Source organism: Suricata suricatta, chromosome 5, assembly GCF_006229205.1.
Source record: "Suricata suricatta isolate VVHF042 chromosome 5, meerkat_22Aug2017_6uvM2_HiC, whole genome shotgun sequence".
In the NCBI taxonomy this organism is placed as follows: domain Eukaryota; kingdom Metazoa; phylum Chordata; class Mammalia; order Carnivora; family Herpestidae; genus Suricata; species Suricata suricatta.
In genome coordinates this window covers 79,815,361-79,835,405 of record NC_043704.1, presented here as the reverse complement: position 1 = coordinate 79,835,405, position 20,045 = coordinate 79,815,361, and the positions used below count along the sequence as shown (strand labels likewise).

General features: G+C 39.3%; 1 protein-coding gene and 1 long non-coding RNA gene across 2 annotated transcripts in view; one reads left to right on the top strand and one right to left on the bottom strand.

Moving 5' to 3' along the window:
• Positions 1-20,045, top strand: part of RTP1 (receptor transporter protein 1) — a 75,129-nt gene that overhangs the window by 12,244 nt on the left and 42,840 nt on the right. The window lies entirely within an intron of this gene.
• Positions 13,229-19,327, bottom strand: LOC115292717. Its single transcript, XR_003909105.1, has 4 exons — positions 19,312-19,327; positions 14,757-14,812; positions 13,609-14,104; positions 13,229-13,409 (listed from the first exon to the last, which is right to left on the bottom strand). It is a non-coding gene; the product is annotated as an uncharacterized LOC115292717 (long non-coding RNA).

The following is a 20,045-nucleotide window of genomic DNA, read 5'->3' as shown; positions in this document are numbered from 1 at the left end:
TATTCCTTCTATGGCAATGTCTACCAGTGGCTATTTGGCTCCAACCACTACAGAAATAAGCTTGGATAGATGCAGGGGATGTGGGTGGCTGCCACCCCAATGACTCTGCCATCTCCTCCACTGAGAACACTGGGTGTCCTGGCCATGTTCTTAAAGTCATCCTCATTTAAGAATCTTCTTAAAGAAAACTTTATTGTAGTAAGACAAAGAAATTCACTAAGACAAAAATGTGTCTGGTACTATTCCAGGTATTAGTTCCCAGTGAGGAAGGTGAGTAGAGTGCTCTCTTCTGGGGACTATTTGGCTTGGAGCGTTGACTAGTCATTGCCCCAAAGTTCAATGCCAATGACATACTTCTGGAGCTGGAGCTAACTGTGCATGGAAACTTTCTGAAAGAAACACAAAGAGGTATCTGCTACCTGCATTGAGAACAATGAAGATTAATTATGGAAGGGCTGGCCATAATACCAATTTAAATAAGGCTACAGCCAATAAGCAAACAGTCCTCATTCTAGTATAAGAAAAACAGTGGTTTTGAGTTTCACCTTGAAGGAATAATCACAGTCATTTCCTTAGACATCTCAGGTAATTCAGGGCACCTGCGGTAATTGATGTTTCTCAAGGAAATAGTAAATTGCTCGTTTGGCTACGCACCAAGTTGTTTAATTAGCCTAGAGGCTACAGATACAGAGTAATACATAGCCCAACTGCTCTAAGGTACATACTTTATTCTAGAACAACTGAGGGATGGTAAATCATGGTACCGAATAAAAAACCAGGCAAAGTCCAGAAGCCGGATAGCCTATGCAAACGCTAAGTTTAAAAGTGATAATAAATGGAAGGCTCTTCTGCAGTTAAGAGAGAAAGTACATGTGCGGATGGGGCACACTAGACTTATCAAATCTCTATCAGCTGGAACAAAGTTGATCGTACCTAGTCATTTAAATGGACCCATGAGAAGAATGATCCATTCCCCAACCCCCGAGACTTCCCAGCTCCTGCTGTCCTAAGGCATAGTCCCAACCCTATGTAAATATGGCTTTCTCTGAGATAAAGGGAATAGGCACCAGTATTTGCAACATCAAAGATGCTCACAAAAGTCTCATATTATAACATCCATATTAAGTACCAAAAATTGGAACTCTGGGTTTTGTCAAAAAGTATAGGTCTACTCCTAATTCTCCCAGTTACTGGATATGAGGATCCCATGTACACCAATGACTCCCTGAGGAATATAGGAGGAGAGGCTATTTGGGACTAACTGGGCCAGCACTGGGAGCCACTAAATGGCTCCCCCAAATCCCTGCTGGGCTCAGGAAGAGAACTTACTATATAATTTTCCAAAGTTCAGATTGATCGGGCTACTTCAAAGATCAGTGATACAGCTATAAATAACTAGCTATGCAATAGTAATGCTGAAGAAATGGTAGCTATAAGATATATGGTGGTCTACAACCACACATCCTTAAAATTATATTTAGCTGGGGAGGGAGAAGGAACGTGTTATTAAACAGAGGAAATGCCTACATGCCAGACCACTGCCCAAACTCATAGGATTCAATAAAATATGTTCATGAGGAAATGGTTAAACTGAGTGGACCTCCATGTGGTCCTAGTTCTCCATACCTTTAGGTAAAGTAGGAATTTATAACAAGGACATTTATTATTTGTGAAAGCAATATTTCTATTTTAAGGGACAAGTTATATAACAATGAATAATGGCATCATGTTGGTCTGGAGATCAACGTGTTGGTCCACACAAAAGTCATGAGCTAAGGGGTGGATTGTGGTGGGTCATGACTTTTTTAAGTATTGTAACTTAAGAAATTCCCTGGGTGGAAAGCCCCATGTTATATGCAAAGCACCCTTTCCCCACCCATCCTTTGAAGCTCGGAACTCGGAAGTTCCTGCATCCTATGGTATAGTTTGACAGTCTATACTCAAAACATGAACTTTAGGTTCAGCAACAAGGTAGCTAGAACATCATCATCTATAAACTGGTAGAGAAAAACACAGGTTGAGGAGACTCAGTGTCCTCCTCACCTGGTGGGACCCCCATCCTGCACTTACATCATAAGCCCATAGATTTTGGGCACATCTTAATGAAGGAAAAGAAAGGTATTGGGGAGCAGCATGTGCTTGACTGTCTTAAGGAATTCTCTGCTCTAACTATTTGGGTTAGAGCCTTTATCTGAGATAAGCTAAAGCCTGCTACCATGAAGATTAAATTCTGGCATTTATCCTGACACACTATTCACAGGAATCATGGACTCTACTACAAGCAACCCTTACCACTTTCAGAGGACCCTGACATTCATCAAAAGACTGTCAAGTATATTTAAAAAACTCTACAAATAGCTCTCAGAGTTTGTTCATTCCTACCTCAAGCTGAGCTTACACAAATTGCTATACATCTTAATTGTCAAGCCCCAGTGAGAGTATTCAAGATAAAGTATCTTACCAAATTCCTAACAATCTCTTGACATCCGGAAAGCCTGCCAGTTTACTTCCTAAATTCACTTGTGTATTTCAATCTTCAATCCCCTTTAAAATATAACTCCTAGAGATAAACAAAAAGATATAACCCCTAAAGATAAAAGATTCATCCCTATCCAGAAAGAATATATTCTGATTCATCAGCAAGGGGCTAAGAAGGGGTACCTTCTCTTTGAGAATCTTGCCTATCTTAAGGGATGAACATGACATTAGAGTCAATCAGGGGTAAAAAAAGATGATATAACTTATGTTTTTAGGGGGAGAGGGAGGTGGTTAAAATATCATTCATCAAGTACTTAGAACTTTCTGATAAATAAAGTTTGGGGCATTCCACATGATCTCCCAGAAACTGTCCTAGGGATAGACGTTTAAGTCATCTACGCTTCCTAACTTTGGTGTGTCCAGACTGGTTAAAGATGTGGGTAAAATTAAACCTCATAGACCATGGCATAAACTGCAAAATGAATCCTACATTAGGCACATCTCTGCATTTTGTAAGGCTTTCTGAAGCTGTGGGAAGCATTCCTTGGAACCCACTGGAAGTATCAGAGCATTTAGGAGTGGTTAGAGGTCATAAATATGCAACCCTGGGAGTCTTTTCACCCTGGATGAAGTTGTAAGCTAAAGAGAAAAAGTTTTTTTAAGGATACAAATATCCATAGAATCTTTAGGTTTTAAAAAACCACAGTATTTTGAAAAAATACTGTCCATTAATAATTTATTTTTCAGATTTCCTTTCTGGTAATGATGGTTCAGGTTTTTCACATCAGTCCTATAGCTGAAAACAACTAAAAAAACTGGATAAAATATATCTAGATAATCTTTTCAAAGGCATCAAAGAGATTATAAAATAGCAAGGAATTATCAGGCCAAAAGTAAAGGGAAGCCAAGAATCTAGAGAAGGGAACAAGCCTGAAGCCACTTTTGTCCTGATTGTGCTGGCTAATCCCAGAAAATTAGAGCCTCCATTTTTATGACCTTTCAGGGTAAAGAAGAGGACTAATTCTAGATTCAAACAAGTTGGGGAATTTGATGGAGGCCTTCCCCTACAACAACTTGGGTTCCAGGATCTCAGCCTGAAGGGAGGAAGAATTGGAATACTCTAAAGATAATTAAAACATGATAAAAATGGTAAAAATCCCTTGCATTGTCCAGGATATAGCAAACTCTGAACAGGCGATCTCAGACTAACAGTGCCCCCAGGTGCCTGGCAGAGGCAAATGCAAATACTTTTGAGCAGAGTACTTTCTTTGTAGGGCTCACAGTTAGTTATTCCTGCAAAATAACACATCAAGTGCAATGACTAGTACAGAGTCAAAGATATCCAGTATATAAGAAAATTAGAGAATTCTATGGATGACCTTGACGACTTCACTCATCTAAAACTGAAGCTTCAGAGAATTGTGCGTTGCCTTACTCTAATTATGGGTATTTCAAGTTGCTAGTTGAAGAACGTGGCCTGGACTGTAAAGGGCTGGCCTCACACTAATTCCTGTTGTGATATATGAGAACAAAGAGGGTGGAAATTTTAGGAAAAGAAATCAGCTGTACATACAGTTCATAATATTAAAAGGTTCAGAGAGAGGACACAAGATGGTGGAGAAGTAGGGAGCTCTGTAATCTTCACCCGCCCACATCTATCAAACTGAGAAAGACTGAAGTGACAAGACTCTGATCTGCAAGAGTGGGAGGAGAACACACAGACTCCAGAAAGAAGACAACCTCAAAGGTGCCTGAGTGAGGGAGTGTGTACTGGGGAAATTGAAAAATGGGCCGGCCTGGAGGTGCGGAGGGGTGGGGTCCCAGCCCAACACAGGAACAGTGCGCAGAGCCCGGGAGAGACAAGGGGAAGAGAAAGAGACTGAAAATGCTCATAGTACTGTCTCTAGAGAAGACAAAGAACTTAGACTGGATGGAGATATTGTTACCCCATATATAACCGCTGGGCACGGGGACAGAAACCCGTCCCACGGTGAATTCCTTGAGTTTGGCGGCATCGGCACTGACCTCGGACAGCACCAGGAGAAACAGCCCCCACCCCTATGTGATCCTGGCTAAGAAGCTGGCCACCAGAACGAGTACATCTCATCTTGGGTGGTAGCATTAAAGTGCATGGACTAGGATTTTGAAGTGAGGTGGGGCTTGGAAATACAACTTGGCCTGCCAGCAGCACAGGGAGATCAGACTCAGAAGAGCAGCTTGCAGCGCTTGGTTTGATCAGAGCTTAGGGCGTTGCCATTCTCCCCACAACCCCCATGGCGGGGCCTCCGAGAGCAGTCCCCAAGACCTACCTACACCAAACCATGCCCATCCGTGTGGAAGAGCTGCTTTTCTTTCTTTTTTCCTTTTTCTTTTCTTTTTTTTCTCTTGCCATCCAGATATATTCTTTTTTTTTTTTAATCTCATTCTTATCTCTCCCCTAGGTTGGTTATATGCTTTTAGACTGTCTATTGTCTTTTGTTGTCTCTGTCCCTGCCCCTTTTTTCTTCTCTTCTTTTTTCTTTTCTTTTCTCTCCTTTCCTTTTCTTTTCTTCCTTTCCCCTTTTGGTTTGCTTGTTTGTTTGATCTGTCTGTGCATTTGCATGCTTTTGTTCCATGTGTGTTTGTCTGTTTCCCTTTTCAGGGCTACCTCAAGAAACAAGCCGAAGTACACATGATGGAGAGTCCCAAATATTGCTGAGTAGGGAAATAAAATAATCAAAGGCACAACAAGAGAAACCAAAAGACACCATTAAAAGAACACTTCCTGAAATGACAGGCCCTGGACAGTCAATTAGCCTCCTTTAACAGAGCAATACTAACAGGTGCACAGTGCATAATGAGCTTTTAAAATTGACAAGAGACAGAAAGCTAGCCAAAATGACAAAATGAAAAGAACTCTCCTCTAAAGAAATTTCAGGAAGGAGTCACAGCAACAGAACTGCTCAAAACAGATTTAAGCAAGGTAACTGAACAAGAATTTAGAACAATTGTCATAAAATTAATTGCTGGACTTGAAAAAAGCATCAGAGAAGCTATTGATACAAAGACTAGGGACCTTCAAAAGAGCTGTGACGAGTTTAAAAAAAAGGCCATACATGAGGTGCATAATAAAATGGATGTGGCCACTGCATGGATTGAAGAACCAGAGAGGAGAATAGATGAATTAGAAGATACAGTTATAGCAAAAGAGGAAGCCGAGAAAAAGAGAAAATGATACAGGAGCACAAAAGGAGAATTCAAGACCTGAGTGATACAATCAAACGGAACAATATCCACATCATAGGAATTCCTGAAGAAGAAAGAGAAAAAGGTCCTGAAGGGGTGCTTGATCAAATTATAGCCGAGAACTTCCCAAATTTGGATAAAGATACAGACATTGAAGTCCAAGAGGCGCAGAGAACCCCCTTAAGACATAATTTGAGTTGAACTTCAGCACGACATATCATAGCGAAACTGGCAAAAGATAGAGAGAGAATTCTGAAAGCAGCTAGGAATAAAAGAGCCCTAACATACAAAAAGAAACCTATCAGAGTGGTTACAGACCTGTCTAACGAAGCTTGGCAGGCCAGAAAGGAATGGTAAGACATCTTCAACGTGATGAACAGAAAAAATATGCAGCCAAGAATCCTTTATCCAGTGAGCCTGTTATTCAAAATAGGAGAGATAAAGGTGTTCCCAAATAAATAAAACTTGGGAGAATCCATCACCACCAAACTAGTCCAACAAGAAATCCTAAGAGAGACTCTATGAGGGAAATGTTGCAAGGAATACAAGGTGCCAGAGAACTACTACAAACATGAACTCTACAGAGAACACAATGAATCCAAACTCACATTTTTCAATAATAATACTGAATGTAAATGGACTGAATGCTCCAATCAAATGACACAAGGTAGCAGAATGAGTAAAAAAAAAAACAAAATCCATTTTAGACCTGAAACACCGTCAGATTGAAAGTAAGGGGATGGTGAAATATCATGTGATTGGAAGTCAAAAGAAAGCCGAAGTAGTCATACTTATATTGGACAAACTGGACTTTAAAGTAAAGGAAGTAACAAAAGATTTAGAAAGACATAACTACAAGGTCTCTCCATCAGGAAGAGCTAACAGTTATAAACATCTATGCACCGAATTTGGGAGCACTCAAATACATTAAACAATTATAGAAACAATCTTATTGATAAGAATGTGCTCATTGCAGGGGACTTTAATATTCCACTTACAGCAATGGATAGATCAACCAGACAGAAAATCACTAAAGAAACAATGTACCTGAACAACACATTGGAACAGATGGAATTGATAAATATATTTAGAACTCTGCATTCTGAAGCTAGGGAATTCACTTTCTTCTCAAGTGTGCATGGCACTTTCTCCAAGATAGATCACATACTGGGGCATATGTTGTGCATGCGTGGGCACTCAGAAGCAAGGAAATGAGGGTAAGGGAATGAGGAAGAGAGAGTCAAAGGATGGGGACAGGAGGAACAACATGAGTGATGCCCATATTGCCCATTTCTCACATGCAAGCAGTTTTATACATAACACAAACAGCCACAGCTGTGGAAAAGACTTTCTTCTAGATAATATTTTCTCTGTTCTCACTGTTATCATTGTATCATACTCCCTGGAAACATTACTATCTTAAGGATTGCCAAAGCTTGAAGGACACTAGTACAATTAACATTTTAACTCAAGAAGCTTGAAGGACACTTGTACAGTTAACATTTTAACACAAGAGATTTAACCTCTGAGGAACTGGGACAGCTGCAGGGGTTGTAAGGGCACGAGAGCTTGTGCTCCATCACACTCTCCCTACTGGCTCCTTGCTGCTGCTTCCCACAGGCATAAAGCAGCCCTGCAGAAATATAAGCAAATAGAGATTATACCATGCACGCTTTCAGATCACAATGCTATGAAACCTGAAATCAATCACAGGAAAAAGACTGGAAAAACCTCCAAAAACATGGAGGTTAAACACCACCCTACTAAAGAATGATTGGGCCAAACAGGCAATTAGAGAAGAAATTAAAAAGTATATGCAAACAAATGAAAATGAAAATACAACAATTCAAACTCTCTGGGATGCAGCAAAGGCAGTCCTAAGAGGAATCCAGGCCTATTTCAACAAACTAGAAAAAGCTAAAATTCAAAATCTAACAGAGCATCTAAAGGAACTAGAAAGGGAACAGCAAGAACACCCCAAACCCAGCACAAGGAAAGAAATAATAAAGATCAGGGCAGAAATAAACAATATAGAATCCAAAAAACCAGGTGAACAGATCAATGAAACCAAGAGTTAGTTTTTTGAAAAAATAAACAAAATTGATAAACCTCTAGCCAGGCTCCTCAGGGGGAAAAAGAGAGAGAGAAAGAGAGGAGAGAGGAGAAAGGAGAGAGGAGAGGAGAGAGAGAGAGAGAGAGAGAGAGAGAGAGAGAGAGAGAGAGAGAGAACACCCAAATAAGACAAAATCATGAATTAAAATGGATCTATTACAACCAATACCTCAGAAATACAAGCAATCATCAGAGATTACTATGAAAAATTATATGCTAACAAACTGGACAATCTAGAAGAAATGGACAAATTCTTAAACACACATGCACTACCAAAATTCAAATGGGAAGAGATAGAAAGTATGAACAGACCCATAACCAGTGAAGAAATTTAATCAGTTATCAAAAATCTCCCAATGAATAAGAGCCTCGGGCCAGATAGCTTCCCAGGGGAATTTTACCAGACATTTAAAGCAGAGCTAATACCCATTCTTCTCAAGCTATTCCAAAAAATAGAAATAGAAGGAAAACTTCTGGTCTCATTCTACAAAGCCAGCATCACTTTGATCCCCAAACCAAACAGAGACCCAACAAAAAAAGAGAACTACAGGCCAATATCCTTAATGAATACAGATGCAAAAATACTCAACAAGACACTAGCAAATCGAATTCACCAGCATATAAAAAGAATTATCCACCACGATCAAGTGGGATTCATTCCAGGGTTGCAGGGCTGGTTCAATATTCGTAAATCCATCAATGTGATACATCACGTTAACAAAAGAAAAGATAAAAACCATACGATCCTGTTGATAGATGCATAAAAAGCATTTGACAAAATACAGCTTCCTTCTTAAGAAAAACCCTTGAGAAAGTCGGGATAGAAAGAACTTACTTAGGGGTGCCTGGGTGGCTCAGTTGGTTAAGCGTCTGGCTTCAGCTCAGGTCATGATCTCATGGTTCATGGGTTCAAGCCCCACGCCAAGCTCTGTGCTGACAGATAGTTCAGAGCCTGGAGCCTCCTTCAGATTCTGTATCTCCCTCTCTCTCTGACCCTCCCCTGCTCATGCTGTCTCTCAAAAATAAATAAAAAGCATAAAAAAGGAAGTTACTTACTTAACCATTATAAAAGCAATTAATGAATAGCCACAACTAATATCATCCTCAATGGGGAAAAACTGAGAGCTTTCCCACTGAGATCAGGAACACAACAGGGATGTCCACTCTCACCACTGTTGTTTAACATAGAGCTGGAAGTCCTAGCATCAGCAATCAGACAACAAAAGGAAATAAAAGGTATCAGAATTGGCAAAGATGAAGTCAAACTTTCACTTTTCACGGATGACATGATACTCTATATGGAAAACCTGACTCCACGAGAAGCCTACTAGAACTGATCCATGAATTCAGCAAAGCCACAGGTTACAAAATCCATGTACAGAAACTGGTTGAATTTTTATGCACCAATAATGAAGCAACAGAAAGAGAAATCAAGAAACTGATCCCATTCACAATTGCACAAAAGACCATAAAATACTTAGGAATAAACCTAACCAAAGATGTAAAAAGACGTGTACAATAAAACTATAGAAAACTTATGAAAGAAATTGAAGAAGACACAAAGAAATGGAAAAACACTCCATGCTCACAGATCGGAAGAATAAACATTGTTAAAATGTCATTATTACCCAAAGCAATCTACACATTCAATGCAATCCCAATCAAAATTGCACCAACATTCTTCTCAAAGCTAGAACAAACTATCCTAAAATTTGTATGGAACCACAAAAACCCCCAAATATTGAAGAAAACCAAAACAGGAGGCATCACAATCCCAGACTTTAGCCTCTACTACAAAGCTGTCATCATCAATACAGTATGGTATTGGCACAAAAACAGACACATAGACCAATGGAATACAATAGAGAACACAGAACTGGACCCACAAATGTATGGTCAATTAATTTTTGACAAAGCAGGAAAGGATATCCAATGGAAAAAAGACAGCTTCTTTAGCAGGTGGTGCTGGGAGAACTGGACAGCAACATGCAGAAGAATGAAACTAGACCACTCTCTTACACCATACAAAAAATAAACTCAAAATGGATGAAGGACCTGAATGTGAGACAGGAAACCATCAAAATCCTCGAGGAGAAAGCAGGAAACAGCCTCCTTGACCTCAACCACAGCAATCTCCTACTCAACACATCCCCAAAGGCAAGGGAATCAAGAACCAAAATGAACTATTGGGACCTCATCAAGATAAAATGCTTCTGTACTGCAAAGGAAACAATCAAATAGGCAACTGAGAGAATGAGAAAAGATAGTTGCAAATGACATATCAGATAAAGGGCTAGTATCCAAAATATACAAGGAATTCACCAAACTCTACACCTGAAAAATGAATAATCCAGTGAAGAAATGGGCAGAATACATGAATAGATACTTCTCCAAAGAGGACATCCAGATGGCCAATGAACACATGAAATGATGCTCAGCATCACTCATCATCAGGGAAATAGAAATCAAAGCCACACTGAGATATCATCTCATGCCAATCAAAGTGGCTAAAATGAACAAATCAAGAAACTATAGATGCTGGGCGAGGATGTGGAGAAAGGGGCACCTTCCTACACTGTTGGTGGGAATGTAAACTGGTACAGCCACTCTGGAAAACAGTGTGGAGCTTCCTCAAAAACTATCAATACAACTCCCCTATGACTCAGCAATAGCACTACTGGGGATTTACCCAAGGGATACAGAAGTGCTGATGCATTAGGGGCACATGTACCCCAATGTTTATAGCAGCACTTTCAACAATAGCCAAATCATGGAAAGAGCCTAAATGTCCATCAACTGATGAACGGATCAAGAAGAAGTGGTTTATATATACACAAAGGAATACTACATGGCAATGAGAAAGAATGAAATATGGCCATTTGTAGCAAAGTGGATGGACCTTAAGGGTGTCATGCTAAGCAAAATAAGTCAGGTGGAGAAGGACAGATACCATATGTTCTCACTCATAAGTGTAACAGGAGAAACCTAACAGAGGACCATGGGGAGGGGAAAGGGGAAAAAGAGTTAGGGAGAGGGAGGGAGGCAAATCATGAGAGACTCTGGAATACTGAAAACAACTGAGGGCTGAAAGAATAGGGGGTAGGGGGGTGATGGTCATGGAGGAGGGCACTTGTGGGGAAGAGCACTGGGTGTTATATGGAAACCAATTTGACAATAAACTGTATAAAAAATTTAATTAAAAAAATCAGGGAATAAAATCAGAAGATGATCATCAAAAACTCTCAGTGTAGACCCTAGCATCTGTTTGAATGAGCCATCCAAGTCATTCTGATACATGCTAAAGCATGAGAATCAGTTTTATACTTTAATTCACCTAAGTATGCATCCTACACGTAAAAATGTGTAAGTGTGTTGAGGGGAGGGTCCAAGAATTTGCATTTCTAACAAGTTCCCAGATGATGCTCATGTAAGACCATACTTTGAGGAACATGGCTATAAAAAAATGAATTACTCTGCAGGTCACAATAGTGGTTACCTGTGGGGAGGAGGGCTGTAATTTGGAAGCAACATGTGGAAGACTGGCAATCTTCTCTTTCTTGACCTCAGTGGTGGCTGCACAGTGTAATCATTAAATTATATGCTTATATTTTAATGCATAATGAGATCATCAGTGGTTACCCTTTTTCCATTTGGTCATATAAGTCAACTACTATGGCACTTGTCCTGCCCACCATCATCCAGCACCCTCAATTATAATCAACTCCTAAAGTAGAAAGCGTAAAAGGTTGCAAAGTTCCCAGACATAATTTCCTTTGCTTTAGTTCCTAATGTAATTAGTTCACAAAATAGTTTTAAGACTCAAGAAAAATTTAGTCAAAGTTTCTAATAACGCTGTTTAAAAAATTGTTTACAACCCAGAGATAGGATACGATTTATAGTCTTAGGTCTCCATCCTCAATGTAAAAATACCTGCAAAAATGAGTAACAAGTATCTTAAATGTTTACCAAGAAAAAGTTCCCAATGTAAAAAGGAACTTTAATTTTTTTCTCCCAAGTTAAAAGGGGAAAATCCTTTACCAGATCGAACTTTCTACTCCAAAGAGCCAAAGTTATTTGCTTCTCTCCAAATGCAACCTGAAAATAAAATACCTAGTACTGCCTGCAGTAACAGTAAGATTGTACACTCTTCATTAGTCCTTACCTCTGCGAAAATCAATATTCCCACTTATAAACCCTCAAACAGCATTAGTGAACTCTGGGATTGGAACACAAGCTTCTTATATTTATACAAAATACTTTTTTTCTGGAGGCCACATTCTTCTGTAAACTTCAAAAACAGTTAATACTTGCCATGTTTGCTTCACAGACCAATCCTATTACACAAATGCTGGCTATTACTCCGTGAGGAAACAATTGTAACAGTTATCACAGTTTCTGACTCTGGCCACTTAGTCAGTAGCTGCCTATGCCTTGTGATGTCCCAGACAGGTATCTGAACAACCAAATGGTTCCCACGGCCAGGTCTGGGGATAATACCTTGTTTTGGCAAACTACTGAGGCTTTGGCAAAAACATACACGGTTGGGCTTTGTTATGCCCATAAGCACCATGAGAGTGGTCACAAACACTGTCAACCCCCAGACGTACCTTCTCATTTATGTGGTAGGAACTGACCAGAGTGCTTGCTTAGCGGCCTACTGTATCTTTGACCATTGCAGACCTGAATTCATATGCCCCTTGCAACAGCTTCTTTCTTTACAACAACACAATATGACTGTGGAAGGTGCCTAATCATTCTTGGATCAACTGTAGGCAATGTAGCAAGATAGCATTGGTTGCTTAGCAAGGATCATTCCTGGATCCTGTAGGTTAGATCCAGATGATCTGGCTTGTGAAAGGCAGTTTTTGTAACCATATAATATCCTGGAATGTCAGATGAATGTAGTTGGGGATATAAGAGGCTTATAAAGCTCCTCCATCCTGAAGAGGCAGAACCTGAGTATCGCCAGCCTAAACACCTGTCTTGGGAGGAGCTGAGGAGACTGGAGAAGCCACATTCATTAAACACTCGAACCCAATGTCCTCTCTTATCTACAAGGTATCCTTCATCAAGCTTCAAGCCAAGTCTTTTGTAAGATCATTTCAATTTAGAAAGTAATACTCTTTTTTTTTTTTAAGGCATAACCATAGTTTCAGAGTAGAGCTGATCCTAGCAGAGCAATGTTCCCTTTCCTACTCATTGCTGACAACGCCTTAAATACTGAACTGGCCCTTCAAAAGTACATCCTCATTCAATTCTTTTGAGTAGAAGACTCCATATTATCATAGTGTAGCTGAGCTTGTTATATTAAATTCTTTCACTTGTCTTGAGGATAAGTACTATAGTAAAGCAAATATATAGCATCCTTTCATTAAGGGCTACAAGCTATACTAGATTACCAACACTCCAAACATTTAAGACTATGGTCAAAATTAACTTTAAGAAAACATTTACAGAATTTCTGCATTATTATACTTTTCAACACAATCCAAGTACTCCCCGCTTACTCCCAGATTGTTTTTGCCTTTGTGAGAATATCAGATTCATATGTAAATGAGTGCCACTGAAGAGCTGTATAAGTCATGCAGGTCATCCTGTAGGTAGGTATAGAGAGAATTTCAGTGATTGCTCTCAGGTTAGGTTAAAGATTTCACCCCATCCACAGTTATATACCATACTTTCTTATAACCACTTGACTTGGAAAAGCCAATCAGAAGCCCTCAGAGCATCCCACTCTTTCAAGAAAGCCAGAGACCCTGCCAATAACAGACTCAACCAAAGTTGTGGGTATACCTATTGATGGTCCTGCTCCCGAGTCCTCTGGATTGCAAGTATTGTCCTGAAGGGTTGTGGAATCTTCTAGTCATTTGTGAGTCTCACTGTGCTTCATGTGAGTTGATAATGTCCATGTTGTCACCTTTAAACCAAAGTTCTTTTACATACCATTCATTGGTTTTATTCTCAATCGGTCAAAATAAATGGAACCAATAAAACTTTTCAGCCTCCATTTCTTCTGTATGGCAAGTAGCATCTAAGTAATTTTCAATTTTGAAACCAAAAGTGTTCAAGTATCTCATGTATAGAAGTGGAGGTCTTTCTGCAAGTTGGTTTTGCGGCATTCCCGCCATTACTGGGTTACCTGTATTACAGGAAGTTTACATCAAATATTTGACCACACTCATCGGTGTAATTCATAATTTCTGTTGACTTGCAGTGAGTACAAAACATAACTTGATCATTTTTTGAATTTTCTTCCTTAGCATGTCTTCTTATAGCTTTCTGTACATCTCTGTTTGGTACACAACCGAAAGTCAAAATGTTATTTGATAGGCTTACCCCCCCACACACATACATCACTCCCACTACTATATACCCTCCTGAAAGTTGAAATCTTTATTGTCTTTGATCATTGCCAGTACTTAGAAGAACTCTGGAAATAGACTATATAGGCTTAAGTCATCTTTTGATGTGACCTTTCAGTGTGACCTTGAACACATTACCAAACCTCCTTGTTCCTCTTTTCCTAAACTGTAATATGTGGATAATAATACCTAAAGTCACAGGATTGTTATGAAGTTTCAATATGATGATTCAATATGTTAATAGATATAAAACTCTTATGACAATGCTTGACACATGATAAGCACTATACATCTTAGTTATTATATCTACAGCCATATAAACCCCACAGCTATAGAGATTACACATGCTCCTAGTCTTACAATTTCTGTGCTGTTTTTATCTTATGGTTTCTCTGCTGTTTTTATATTAATCAAACTATTGGTATATGAAGATATCATTTATACAGCCTACAAGTTAATCTAGTGGCCATAAGTGTTTCTCTTGTATACTCAAGGATACTCAAAGGAGTACCTGAGCAAATTATTGATAGAGTCTTCATCATCACACAAAATATAGAGCATTGCCTTGAGGCTGCTTACCATAATCATTAGTGCTGGCTGTAGGGGTCACAAACAGTCTTGGGCTCCCATGATACCTGAAATAAAAACCACAAGACGATATGTACCACCAATGGCAACATCGGGAGGTATGTCCCAGACAGTTGATAGCAAGATTATACACACATGTATACATATGCATACACATTTACCCAGAGGTGGTCAGCATTCTTGATAAAATCCTATTGCTATATGCAGCCTTCTTCCTCCTCCTCCACAAAAGGACATATATATTTTTTAAGTCTCATTAAAAAGTCTATGGCATTTACTCACCTGTTGGAAGTAAAGTCCAACCCTGGTGCTAGCTGAATGCTGAATAGAGTTACAAGCAGCATAGCATGTGTGAATCTACCTCTTTAGCTAGAGTTTATTTACATAATCAGATAAATTTGTTGTCGACTGACAAAAGAATGGCAGAGACCAATTTTGCTTTTTTTGTATTTTAGGGAAGATTTCACAAAAACCCTTCTGCCTTAGTAAGAAACAGATGTTTACCCATATGGCTTTTTACTATCTCAAGAACCATTTTTGTTCAGATTCAACATGCATAAGTATTTCACTAATTTGTCTTCTACCTAGGGTATAGAAATCTAGAAAGAAGGGTATAGAAATCTAGAAATCTGAGCTTGGGGGCTCCGTCAGTTAAGCATCCAACTCTTGAATTTGGCTCAGGTCATGATCTTAGGGTCATGGAATCGATGGGATCCATGCTGAGTGTGAAGCCTGCTTTAAATTCTCTCTCTCTCTCTCTCTCTCTCTCTCTCTCTCTCTCTCTCTCTGCCCCTCCCTACTGCTCTCATGCTCATGCATGCACACTCTAAAATAAAAAAAAATCTAGAAAGAACATCATTCTTACCTAAACACCTAGAAAAATTATAGAAAAGCTTTTCTTGAACCTATCGGAAAGCTGAAGTTAGGGTGACCAACTGGATTCTTCCTGCTTTTAGTACTAGAAGTCCCATTCTTGGGAAACGCTCAGTACCACACAAACTGGGATGGTTTGACACCCTAACAAGGGCTGCAGACAGAGCAAGTAGCCTGAGATCCAAGAAAAGACTGGCCTCACCAAGGAGAGATAGGATGTGAGCACTGAAGAAGAGATATCAAGTACTATATAAGGTGGTAAGAATTCAGCTAAAATTGTTAACACATTGCTAAAGGCCAAGTGTGGACAAGCAGGAAAGTTTAGAAACCCTTCAGATAAAAAGGGGCTTGTTTCCACTTCCACTTACAGCCTCTTCTCACTGGCTGCTGGTGAGAAAAACTGGGACAAGGCTGGAGACCACTCACAGTCTCCCTTGGAGGTCAAGGCCTTGCTGGAGGAAAGGAAGCTCCCACTATGTGAAGGACAAAAGTCCTATCATACCCTTCCTATGAAGGATAGCTTCAAGCCCCTGGGAAAGGGGCAGCAAACCCTGTTGCCTCTAGGCCTCCGGTAAGGGCAAGAGTAAGAGAGGACAAACAAAGAGCTTCCATCCCTGGATAAGGAGGGACAGGAAATGGTCTTGGGCCCAAGATCTCAGGCCAATACAATTACAGGAATGAGGAGACTCTTATTTTAAGACTCATCAAAGACACAAAGTAGATTCTGTCTGCCATGGGGAGACAAAGTTGCTGAGGAAGCCCCACTTGCAAGGCCTAAACTTCTAAGACTTGCCTAAGAGAGGTTGGACCAGGATGACTGGTCCTCTGGGCTCCCACTACCAAGCTATCAAGCAGCAGGTTACAAGGAGGCAGAAAGGGAAAAGCATGAAGGCAGGCTTCCCCCCCTCCCCTCCCCCAGGCTAAAAGGTAGGCTAGAAGCTGAGAGTAGAAAAGGAATATTGAGAAAATCCCTTCAGCCTTCCAGCCCATATCTTAAGTATAAGGTAACACTAGAGGAAACTGAAACCAATGTTTTTTTCCCAGTGAAGGTGAAACAATAAGACCCAAACCCAGGTCAACTACTGACTGATTCAGCACCCCACATTACTGATCTAGCAGAAGATGAAACATACTTGAGTCATCAATATCTTAATTTCTACTGTTCTATACAAGATGCCTAACATTGGATAGAAAATTATGAGACACATAAGGAAAGGAAAGGAACAACCCATTGTCATGAGAGAACAGTCAACAGAATGAGGCTCAGAGATAATCTAAGTGTTGGAACTATGAGAGGGCTTTAAAATAATTTTAATATATTATCATATATATTGAAGGGTCTAGTGGAAAAAGTAGACAACATGAATGATCATATAGAAAATTTCACTAGAGATAAAAACTATGTATATCAAATGGAAAAGCTAATAGAAAACACAGTAACAGAGATGAAGAACACCTTCAAAAGGCTCATCAGTACACTTGATACAACATGAACTTGGAAAGCATGAATTTGAAGCCGCATAATAGAAATTACCCAAACTAAAATACTGAGAGATAAAAGTATGAAGAAAACACAAAAAAGTGTTCAAGTGTAGAATAATATCAAACAATCTAATAAAAGTGTATTTTTAATTCCAGGAGAGAGAGATAGAAGAAGAAACATTTGAAGAAAGAATGGCTGAATCTTCCAAAAATAATAAAATATACCAAACCAAATCACAGATACAAAAAGCTCACTGATCCCAAGTAGGATAAATACCAAATAATACACACCCCAATACATTTTATTCAAACTGCTGGAAAATCAAGTTAGTTACAGAGAAAAAGACACATTACAGAGAAACAAAGAATTACAGCTGACTTAGAAACTATGCAACCAGAATATACTTGAGTGAATACCTGTAAAACACTAATAAAAAATACCGTTAGCCCAGAATACTGTGCCCATGGAATATATCTTTCAGATATGATGGAAAAATAGATTTTAAAAGACAGACAAAAAACCAAAAACCAACCAAAAAAAAAAAAAAACAAGGAAAATTTATTATCAATAGACCTGCACTAAAATAAAGATCAAAACAACTGCCCCCAGGGGCACCTGGGTGGCTCAGCAGTTAAGCTTCCATCTCTTGATTTTGACTCAGGTTATGATCTTACAGTTCATGGGTTTGAGCCCCACATCACAGTGCGGAGCCTGCTTGGAATTCTCTCTCTTCTCTCTCTAGTCCCTTCCCCTCTTCCCTCCCCAGCTTCTAAACTCTCTTACAATAAACTTAAAAAATTTCCTCAGACAGAAAGAATCTACCAAATAGAACTTGCATCTACACAAATAAAGATCTCTAAAAATAGCTAAAGTTCAATATAAAAGATGTATTTTCTCTTTTTAATTGTTTCATTCTCTATAGTTTTATTTTGCAAAACTAGACAAACAGCCACAGCAGTAAACAGCTGTGAGCATCTGAATTGGTTCTAGTGGCAAGAGCTGACACAAGTTTGAGACTTTCCTATACAAGTGACTGTAATTCTGCAGTTCTAGATTACACAGGGTACTTTTTGGAAGAGAAAGGGCAATGAGTTCCCTGGGGAGAGGCAGTTTTTCTGAACATTTTAAGTTCATCAGTTTCATTAGGTAAGTAGTTTCCAATACTCTGAAATCTTTAGAACAGTGTTCTCCAAAAGAAATAGGTGAACTACACATACAAAATTTTCTAGTAGTTACATTAAAAAGTAAAAACAGGTGCATTTTAATATATATTACTTAACCTAATATATCTAAAATGTCATTTCAGTATGCAATCATTATAAAAATCAAAAATTTTATATTAAAAAGTGAGACATTGAAATCATGTGTGCATTTTACACTTACAGCACATCTTACTTTTATTTATGTTTTCAAGTTTATTTTGAGAGGGAGTGTGTGAGCAGGGGAGGGGCAGAGAGAGGGAGAGAGACAGAGAATCCCAAGCAAGCTCTGCACTGTCAGCGCAGAGCCCTATGAGGGGCCCAAACCCACAAGCTGTGAGATCATGACCTGAGCTGAAACCAAGAGTTCGACACTTAATCTACTGAGCCACCCAGGTGCCCCTATTTTAATTTTTTAAAGACACTTGCTAACATCTATTTTTTAAAAAGTTTTTGTTTAAATTCCAGTTAGTTAATACAAAGTGTAGTATTAGTTTGGGGCATACAATCTAGCCATTCCACACTCCATGCATCACCTAGTACTCATCACAAATGTACTCCTTAGTCCCCTTCATTTATTTCATGCATCTGCACACCCACGTCCCCTCTGGTGATCCCCACTTTGTTTTCCGTAAGTCTAGAGTTAAGAGTCTGTTTCTTGTTTTGCCTCTCTTTTTTCCCCCTTTGCTCATTTGTTTTGTTTTTAAAATTCCACATGTGAGTGAAATCATGATTTTGTCATTCTCTGACTTATTTTGCTTAACATAATACTATCTCCATCTATGGTGTTGCAAAATGGCAAAATTACATTCTTTTTTATGGTTGAGTAATATTCCCTTATATACATATACCATATTTTTATCCATTCATCAGCTGATGGACACCTGGGCTGTTTCCATAATTTAGCTACTATAGACAATGCTGCTATACACATTGGGCTGCATGTATCCCTTTGAATTAATATTTTTATATTCTTTGGGTAAATACCTACTAGTGCAATTGCTGGATCATAGGGAAGTTCTATTTTTAACTTGAGGAAACTCCATACTATTTTTCAGAGTGGCTGCACCAGTTTGCATCCGCATCAGCAGTGAGAGAAGGTTCCCCGTTCTCCACATCCTCACCAACACCTGTTGTTTCTCGTGTGTTGTTGATTTTAGCCATTCTGACATGCGTGAGGTGATACCTCATTGTAGTTTTGATCTGCATTTCCCTGATGATGAATAAAGCACATCTCATTTTAGACGTCTCATTTAAGTGCACAATAACCAGTTACAGTTCGTGGCTACAGTATTGGACAGCACAGCTGTTTACCTTCTTAGCTTCCTTCTGGAAGTCTCTTAGTTCCTTCACATCATATCAAACAATGCAGCCTCCCCTCCCTGCCCCCAACACCTGCACCAGCACTTCAAGGGCACCTCTGAAAGAATACCCACTACTAGAGCTCATTTCTCACCTGCCTCTATCCTTAGGCAAGGAGCCAAACACTGTTGTCTTCAAAAGTACTGCACTTACGCATTCTGCATCTTCTCTGAAGGCCCTGAAATATAATGAGGAGTGGAGGTGAGCCCTGGATCAGAAAGCTCTCACGATTCCGACAACTGGGAGTTTAGGCAAAAGAATCATCCCTCCTCTGTCTCTTGAGGCTCTTAGTAGCTACTGAGAGTTCTGGAGAAGAATCCCTTTTAATTGTAATTTTATACAACTGAATTTTATCAAAGAAGG